At 45.7% G+C, this 9,167-nt stretch overlaps 1 long non-coding RNA gene across 1 annotated transcript; it reads left to right on the top strand.

Moving 5' to 3' along the window:
• Positions 1-489: 489 nt before the first annotated feature.
• On the top strand, positions 490-7,890 carry LOC119086503. Its single transcript, XR_005089802.1, has 3 exons — positions 490-544; positions 5,638-5,789; positions 7,722-7,890. It is a non-coding gene; the product is annotated as an uncharacterized LOC119086503 (long non-coding RNA).
• Positions 7,891-9,167: the final 1,277 nt, after the last annotated feature.

Raw genomic sequence — 9,167 nt, 5'->3', positions numbered from 1 at the left:
AAGCTCTTATAAAGGAAAACATTTCACTGGGGTGGTGGTTTACAGTTCAGAGGTTCAGTCCATTATCATGTCAGGGAACATGGCGGCATGCAGGCAGACATGGTGCTGGAGAAGTAGCTGAGAGTCCCACATCTTGCAGGCAACAGGAAATAGATTTGGTGTCACACTGAACAAAGCTTGAGCAAAGGAGACCTCAAAGCCCGCCCCCACAGTGACACACTTCCTCCAACAAGGCCACACCTACTCCAACAAAGCCACATCTCCTAATAGTGCCAATCCCTATAGGCTTATGGGAGGCCAATTACATTCAAACTACCACACAGAGGAATTGAGATGGGCTAAAAGGAAAGCTGAAAGGGGCAGCAGGGAGGAACTAAGGGGACCCTGAGCCCACATCAAGAAACCAAATGCCTAGGGGATGGAGGTGGGCTAGGAGGAGGGGCCAAGACTGTTTGTTCTAACTAATGATGATACGTATTTCTCAGTGCATGAACCTGATCATGTATGGCTGAGATGAGGAATCTGGGGAAGCCCTCTGGACCAGGTAAGACATGGCAGTGTTAGAGTCCTTCTTCCTGTGAACATTTCCCTCTTTTCTTTAAGAACATTTCCCTCTTTTCTTTCTGAACTCGCCACTGGTGGGGAAGGCTCTAATACTAATTCCATTCTGGAAACTTCTTCCACTTTCCCTTCTGGGTTAGGTCTCTCTTGCCCTCCACGTCTGCTGAGGATAGCCTTTTGACTTTTATTCCCTTTCACCTCTCCCCTCATAGACATACAGGGTTCATGCAGTTTGGTTGTCTGTGTGACCTGCTAAGACTGGGCAATGACATGGAAACCAAGACACCAGGACAATCACCCACCACAAGAACCTAGCCAGGGGTGGTGCTGTGCTACATGGAAGCCAAGTGTTCTAAGAACAGACGAAGTGAGCTCTCTCCATAACAAAACTTTCTGACCTGAAAATAAAGGTCCCAGGAGTGGACCAGCTTCCACTCTCCTTTGCTGGCCTAAGGACATGCCTTAGTAGAGTTATGAAAGGGTCTGAGAAGGAAAGCATTTCATGTGTTGTCATGACTTAAGGAGTTATTTGTATGCTTTTTTTTGATGCTTAAATGGCTGTTTGTCTCCCTGACTTATACAGTTTTTGAGTATGTAGCTTTAAACCAGTCTGCAAAGTGCCCAGCTGTGGTTCACCGGCAGTGTGGACTCAGTAAGAATTGAGATTCTATAGCCAAATTTCCAAGGACTGTGGCTACTGAAAATAAATAAATAATTAAATAAACAAACAAATAAATAAGAGAACATTCTAGTACTCATAATAATCATGGTTGGTTAGATATATAACCATCTCCATGATACAAATGGGAAATAGAGGCTGGAAAAATGGCTCAGTGGTAAAAAGCATTTGTTGTTCTTGCAGAGGACACAGGTTCGGTTCTCAGCACCCACATAGCAATTCACACCCATCTGTAACTCCAGCTCCAGGGGATGTTTTGACTTTTGCTAGCACCAGAAACACACATGGTGCACATACATACTAGTAGACAAAACATTCACACAGAGAAAATAAAAATAAATGTATTTTAAGTGAGAAAATAAAAACAGTCAGCAAAGTTGTCCAAGTCACCTAGTAAATAGATGGGGAATGAAAATTCAAAGTCCTACTTCTTGCTCTACTCCATCCTTAGTTTCTCTTCTCTCCTTTTATTCTCTCTGTGTGTGTGTGTGTGTGTGTGTGTGTGTGTGTGTGTGTGTGTGCAAATGCACACAAGTGTAGGGAAGAACAAGTGTGTGCATGCATGTGGAGGCCAGAGAATAACTTCGGGTGTTATTCACCTTGTTCTCTTTGTGAGTTAGGGTCTCTCATTAGCAGGGACCTTGCTAAGCAGGCTGGACTGGATGCCCGTCATTGTGCCCCAAGGCTCCGCCTCTCTCTGCCTCTCCAGCACTGGGATTTCAGAAGCACACCACTAAGTCCAGCTTTTTACTTACATGGAATCTGGGAATCAAACTCAGGTCCTCCTGCTTGTAAAGCAAGCTTCACTGGGTGAGCCATCTCCCCAGGCTCCCTCTTCTCTCCTTTCTCATTCACTCATTCCTGGGGGCTCTACTAGGAGTTATCTGGCCTTACACTACCTTCCTGACACTTGGGATCCCTTTTCTGAATGCCTGTGGAGCCACCGTCTTGGTTACTCCCTTGAAAATTAACTGCGTGTTCTAATATGTGCTATCCTTAGCTAGTCTGACCTCCTAACATGTTACTACTTTAAGGTTTCCATTTCTTGAATCTTCAAAGACAACACAGATTTCTTGGGGGTGCACAGTTGTTCTGTTCCCTCTGTCCCAAGCCTGGCCTCACAAAATGCTGGACAAAACAAACAAACAAAAACAAAAAAACAACTAGCAAGGGTGTTACCCATTACTGCAACTGGGGAATTGAAATAGTTCTTAAAGGTTTTCTCACTCAGGACTGAGCCACTATAGAAATCCCCCTAATGATTAGAAGAGGCAAGGAACAAGAGATGACTATTTCCGTAGACTTCATTCTGCCCTTAAGTAGCATCTATAATTCCTTAAGAAGATAAGAAAGAATCCATACTTTGAGAGTTTTGGGCTCTCAGAGCTCTTGAGTTGATAGATACTCCCTTGGAACTCACTTGGGGGGGCATGCCACTATGCTTTTTTTTATTCAATTTTTTATATACCATATATTTTCATCATATTCTTTCCCCTCACCCTCAACTCCCTCCAGAGACTGGGAATTCCAAAACCTGTATATTTTAGAGAACAGATATGGTATATGTTCAATATATCCCATTATGACCCCAGCAACATCCAGAGTATGACCACTCCACTAACATTCCCACAGCGAAACATGTATACATTCATATTGCCTGGGATTAATAAAATCTCACTACAGCCATGTGCGAGGACAGGATTTTACTTCCAAATGGTTTTGACAAGCACAGGATTTCAGAGCTTTTGCTGACCCATAACAGACAGTAACTATAAAGTGTTCATGTGATATCAGGTGCCGCACTCCATGCCTACCGTGACTTACCTCTACTAACCCACCACCAACACTATGAGAGCCTCATTTTACTTCCACCTCACTGGTGATAAAAACATAGTTTAGCAGGTTTATGACTTGCTGGAGACTGTATCAACAGGAGAATTGGAGCAAGACTCTGCACACACATTAACCTTCCCTCATCTCCGCGGTTCCCCCTGAGGGCATTAGGATGATAGATTGAGAGATCAGGGTGTAGTAAGTGACCCCATAAGATTTCTGGGCTTTTGGACTGGGGAGATTTTACCCTAACATCCAGGAAAGCCAAGTTGCAAGCCTTTCAAGAAGAGGGGGAAAAACCACCCACCTTTTTGAATGAGCTAAATGACAGGTGTAAGGACCAAGCTCAGACTTCCCTGTGAAAGGCACAAGCATGAAGCCTTGCCCTGTTATGAAGGGTCGAACTAGCTCACCTGTTAAGAATTGAGCTTGGCCAGTGAGGACCCAACCCTGTAACAAGTTGGGGTGTTCTGCACAAATGGACTTCTGGCCAAGCTTCAAGTTCTTCTGAGGAAGGAGGTTTCCTGGCGCTTCTCACAAGACCATTTTGAAGACTAAGGAAAGCTCAGGTAAGTTCAGAGCCTGGTGCAGAATGAGCCCAGCTGTGCAGCTCTCAAGGAAACCATGCCACGGAAGAAAACAAAGACAGCAGAGGCAAGCACAGAGAAAGAGGCTGGCAGTCTGATCATCCAGGATTCTTGTGCCCAATCTGAATCTTCTGCCAAACACACCCTGCTTTTGAAATTCTTGATTTGTTTTTGCTGTGTTGGGGTAATGGAGATGGGTGTGGATGTAAGTGTAAGTGTGTGTCTCTAGAGGTAGATATTAGGCTTCTTCCTCAATAGGTCTCCACATCTGTCTATCTATCTATCTATCTATCTATCTATCCATCCATCTATCCATCCATCTATCTATCCATCTATCTATCCATCTATCTATCCATCTATCATCTATCTATCATCTATTTATCATCTATCTATCTATTATCCATCATCTATCTATTATCCATCATCTATCTATCTATTATCCATCATCTATCTATTATCCATCATCTATCTATCATCTATCTATTTTGAGACAAGATCTGCCACTGAACCCGGAATCCACTCATTTCCACTAATCGGGCTGATGAGCAAGCCCTAAGAACTTCCTCTCTCTGCCTCCCTCCACCTGAGATTATTGACATACACTATTTTATCTCTTGCATGGTTACTGGGGATCCAAACTCAGGTTGTCGTTCATGCACAGCAAGCTCCTTACCACGTGAGCCTGGGTTTTACAGTTCTTCAGCGCTAGAGCACACTAGACAGGTGGTTTTAGGAGACACGATGTGAGTGAAGAAAGTCAGGTGTAGCCCACACAGGCCACGAGAGGAGGGGCTGTTTCATGGGGGTGGGCAGAGGGCATCTTCATCTACTCTCTGTTGCTGTAACAGAATACTGAAAACTGGGAACTTGCACAGAAAAGAGGTTTGGTTTTGACTCATCTTCTGGAGGTTGGGAAATCAAAAAACATGGCACCCATATTTGCTTAGATTCTAGCAAAAGCTTTATGTTACCCTAATTAGAATATGGAAAGGTAGGTGAATATGTGTAGAAGACAGAAAATATAAAGGAGTCCTGGCCCTACACAATTCACTCTTTGGTGACTAGCCCTGTCTTGAAAAAGTGAGAATTTCAAAGAGAAATTCATGGACCTCCCCTCCCCCACTGAAAACTTCAGCTTTTAAAAAGCCCCACCTCTCAATACTGACCCAGTGACGAGTACGATTGAATACGAGATTTAGAGGGGTCAGCCACTTGGACTGGAATATGGTGGGTAAAGCCAGCCTCCACAAAGACTTTGGGCTTGATCCTCCATAGCTCACCAGCTCTAATGCAGATGGAAAGGTCAATTCTCTTGTTGGTTCTTGCTCATCCAAACTCTCAGAGTGACTAACTGCCTGGGATTTCCCCCTCCATGCTCCTGAGGCTAAAACAACTCTTCATGGTACCAAGAAAAGCCATCTTGGGCAGTCAAGATGATCTAAAGAGGACACTGCCAGAAGACACACATCTTCTCTGGAGGCTCCAGGATCATCCATAAGAGTGTCTTAGGCCTGGGTTCAAATCTGATGTGATGCTTACAGAGTCACAGTGTCTGTGGAGCCTATATAGACTCCATAAACTCAAGGCCAAGCCCAAGTACCAACTAAGAGAAACAGAAAAGACAGAGTATTTGACTAACTCACCCTTGTGCCTTCAAGAAAGAAAAATGTTTGGTGAACAATACGGATCCTTGATCAACATTTGTTGAGTGAAGTAAATGCAAAAAGACACATACCTTATGGGCAAACCCATGCATGGCTTCACTTCCTCGGAGGGCTATCCCTGACTTGTCCTACCCCATCCTGACCTCAGATTCCTCCTGGTCAGCCACAGAGTTCACCTGAGTACCACGCCTCACCCCTAAGACAGAAGGGAGGACGGAGCCAGAGCAAGAACACACTGCCTTGACTGGCTACCGTTAGCTGTGGTCTGTCATCTCCCTACTTAAAGCTCAAAATGCCTGCTCTTGTTCCACAGACAGACCCTCCATTAGGAGCGTTCCACACCCATGCCAGCTGCTCCAGAGAGCAGTAATTAAGTCCATGATGCCTGCTTTCAGCTCTTTTCATACCTGCCTGCCAAGAGCAGAATTGCTGTAGAAAGAGGAGCTCTTGTTTATGCCAGGACTGGTAAGCATCCTGCGAAAATATCCAGGTCTGGGGCCGGTGGGGAGGGAGGTAGTGGTCAGCCACATGGGATCCTCCTTCGAAGAACCACACAGTAGCTTGCTGACATTTCTTCGGGGCTGCCGTGTGGCCAGGGAGTGAGTACTTAAGATGGGGAGGCACTGGGATGTGGTTAGGCTGCAGAGCAAAGCAGTGCACATGTGGTCAGTAACAGACTATGAATAGCTCTGAACAGGACTTACTTAGTTCGCACTTGTTACCCACGCCCTTGTCTCAATCCTTTCTCATGCAGGTAGCATGTCCAGCCTTTTGATATCGGGACACAATGTTGTCATGTACAAAATGCTCACCCAAGAACCATGAGACCAAGTTACAAAAAAAATAATTCTCAAAAAAATGAACCTCTCATAAGGGTTTCTTTTTTAATTTTTGTATTTATGTATATAGCTGCTTGTCTGTCTGTGTAACCACAGGGTTTTCAGTACATAAGGGGGCCAGAAGGAGGCACTGGATCCCCTGAAAGCAGAGTTACAGGCACTTGTGAGTGGCCTGATGTGGGTGCTGGGAACTGAACTTAGGTCCTCTGCAAGAGTACCAAGTGCTCCTAACTGCTAAGCCATCTGTCCAGCGGACACCACACCTCCAATCATGTTTTAAGTCAGCTTGTAATTTCGTGTTGGGTTGCATTCATAGCTATCCTGGGATAGACCAGCTTTGTGCATTGATGTGAACATACCTAGAACTTGAAAAGTTCCCCTAGGTTAAGGACAGCACAGCGGTGCTCTCGAATGACATTCTGAAAGTCTTGTAAAAGTGGGGGTGACTTCCCAGAGTTTGTGAGGGGCTCTGCTGCTGAGGTCCCCTCTTGGTGGTGCAGCATGGCTGACTCTTCAGCATCCTGGCTTAGGCCACCGGCTGGAAGAGGCAGGAAGAAGCTCTCTGATCCCAGGCTCCTCAGACTAGAGGTCAGTATGTCACTTTCCTTTCTCAAGACCCCCCGCAGCCTTCCATAAATACATCCAGTCTGGAATTCCTGTCCAGCTGACTGTCAGGAAAAGAAAAAAAAAAAAACAACCAGAGACCCCCCAAGATCCCTACTGTGTTTCGGGTCCTATAAACAGCAATGCCCTTGAGGGCAACTCACTCCCCGGAGCTCCCCAGTCTGAGACAGGTGAGGTCATCATCAGCCCCTGCCACAGCCTTAGTAGAAAAATTCTGGAAGCAGAGGTGCCTCCACAAACTGAAAGGCCTGGGAAGAAAAGCATACAGGCGGCCTGGAAACGCTAGAATTAAACCCATCCAAAGCCTGCCGTTCCTCCTTATAGCCGAGACATGGAATCCAAGGATACTTGGAGGAGGGTCATGCTATCACCAAGGGACAAAGCAAGCTGCATTTTCTTTTCTAAATGTTCCCTTCACAACCCTGCCTGCCAGGCTCTACCTCCTGGGTGCTTTCTGACCTTTCGGCATCCCAAGGAATGGATGGTTCAGGCTAGCTTAGGGTGGGGGCCTCTGGAGTAAAGCTAAGGCTGAAGGAGACTTTCAGACCTAAGGCGAAAGCTGTGTGAAGGGGGTGGAGAAGGGACAAGGTTACAGCTACGTGTCCGCTAAGCAGGAAGGACGCCTCTGGGCTCCTCCCGAGTACAAAACGACTTGCGTGTGTTAGTTCAAACCAACCTTTCTTCTCCCATCGTAGCCTCTGCCAAAACATCAATGTAAACATGGCACGACATTGAAGTGGTCACCATTTCAGTTTTGAGTTCCATCTGGTCGTTCTCTCCTAAGGTGTCCCTCTAAGGATCTGTATCCCCTAGGTAAAATGTGTGGGTCTAGGAAGATGTCCCACCACCATACTGTCTGTGTCCTCCTGAGCAGTTTTTTTCCTACCTCTACATCTCTGGGATCTACAGGTTACAAATTCTCATTTTTCAAAAGGGAAGCGCCTCCTGGGGATCATGCAAAGACTTCATTGAACCGAACTATGGCGGCCACTTGGATATGTTTGAGCTCTTGTGCCACGGAGCCAGAAAGGAAGAAGCGGCATAGAAGACGGACCACTAGAGATGCGACGGTGAGCTGCCCAGATCTGCCCCAACCCCTAGGACTGAAGGACTCACTCTTTCAAGGCTTCTGCTAATGACAGCCCCTTCAGCATGGCTTCAATAGAGCAGAGTTGCCTCCCCTCAGGTCACAGCCCCTTCCTGGGCAACCTCCCTGTCATGACGGGTAGCAGGGAGGGAAAACCCTACACCCTGTACTCTGAACTGAGGCAGATGCAGCAGCCCAGCTTCAATATTTCCAACCAGTCTGACTCAGTTGTTTGTATTTACAGTGGATGAGCTTAAAGCTATACAACATTATTGGCCAAAGTCCATAGTTTACAGTAGAGCTCATGCTCAGAATTGTTGTATAGTTGTATCTAATAACACACATCCAACATCATAGTGTAGCTGGAAGTTTTCCTGTGTCCCGCCCAGTCCACAGCTGCTCAGACCCAAGTAAACACACAGAGACTTTTATTAATTAAAACTGCTTGCCATTAGCTCAGGTTTACTACTGACTAGCTCTTACACTTAAACTCAGCCCATTTCTGTTCATCTGTATGGCATTACATGTTTCTGTGGCTTTATCTGTGTGCCATTACATGCTGCTCCCTAGACGGCAGGCTGGCATCTCCTCACTTAGCTTTCCTCTTCCCAGAATTCTCCTTGTCTGCTTATACTCCTTGTCCTGCCTATACTTCCTGCCTGGCCAATCAGTGTTTTACTAAACCAACGTAAAAAAGCATTATTCCACAGCATTGTAGTATTATATAGAATTTTGCTGCCCTGAAAATCTGCCCCCAACTTCACTTGTTTGTTTCCTCTGCTGCCTCCAAGCCTCTAACGATCACCGATCTTCGTGTTGTCTCACAACTTTGCCTTTTCCTGAAGACAACAGAGCTGGATTCGTGCCACAAATAGCCCTTTCAGATGAGTTTCGTTCATTCAGTGACATGCAGAAGGTTTCTCTGGGTCTTTAATGGACTCACAGCCCCCTTCTTTACAGGGCTGGATGATATTCCATTGTCTAGACCTATCATGGTTTCTTTGTCCATTCACTTACTCAAAGGCAACTTGATTCGCTGCCAAGTTATGGCAAGCGCCAATATTTCAGCAAATGTCCCCATGCAGGCTTCTGTGTGGTCACAAGACTTCTCCTCAGACAGTTGAACAACAAACAGCCCAATTTCTCTATTACGTTTACTATAATTTTCCTGACCTCCATTCTCAGGAACAGTAATAATCATACAAGACAGTTTTGAAGTTGACTTATATAATGTGTGTGGAGCACTTAGCACAGTGCCCAGCACTTAGGCAGCCTGGATTCTGAGTGGGCACA

The sequence above is a fragment of the Peromyscus leucopus genome, chromosome 22 (assembly GCF_004664715.2).
Source record: "Peromyscus leucopus breed LL Stock chromosome 22, UCI_PerLeu_2.1, whole genome shotgun sequence".
NCBI classification, from domain to species: domain Eukaryota; kingdom Metazoa; phylum Chordata; class Mammalia; order Rodentia; family Cricetidae; genus Peromyscus; species Peromyscus leucopus.
This window is presented reverse-complemented; position numbering and strand designations above follow the sequence as displayed.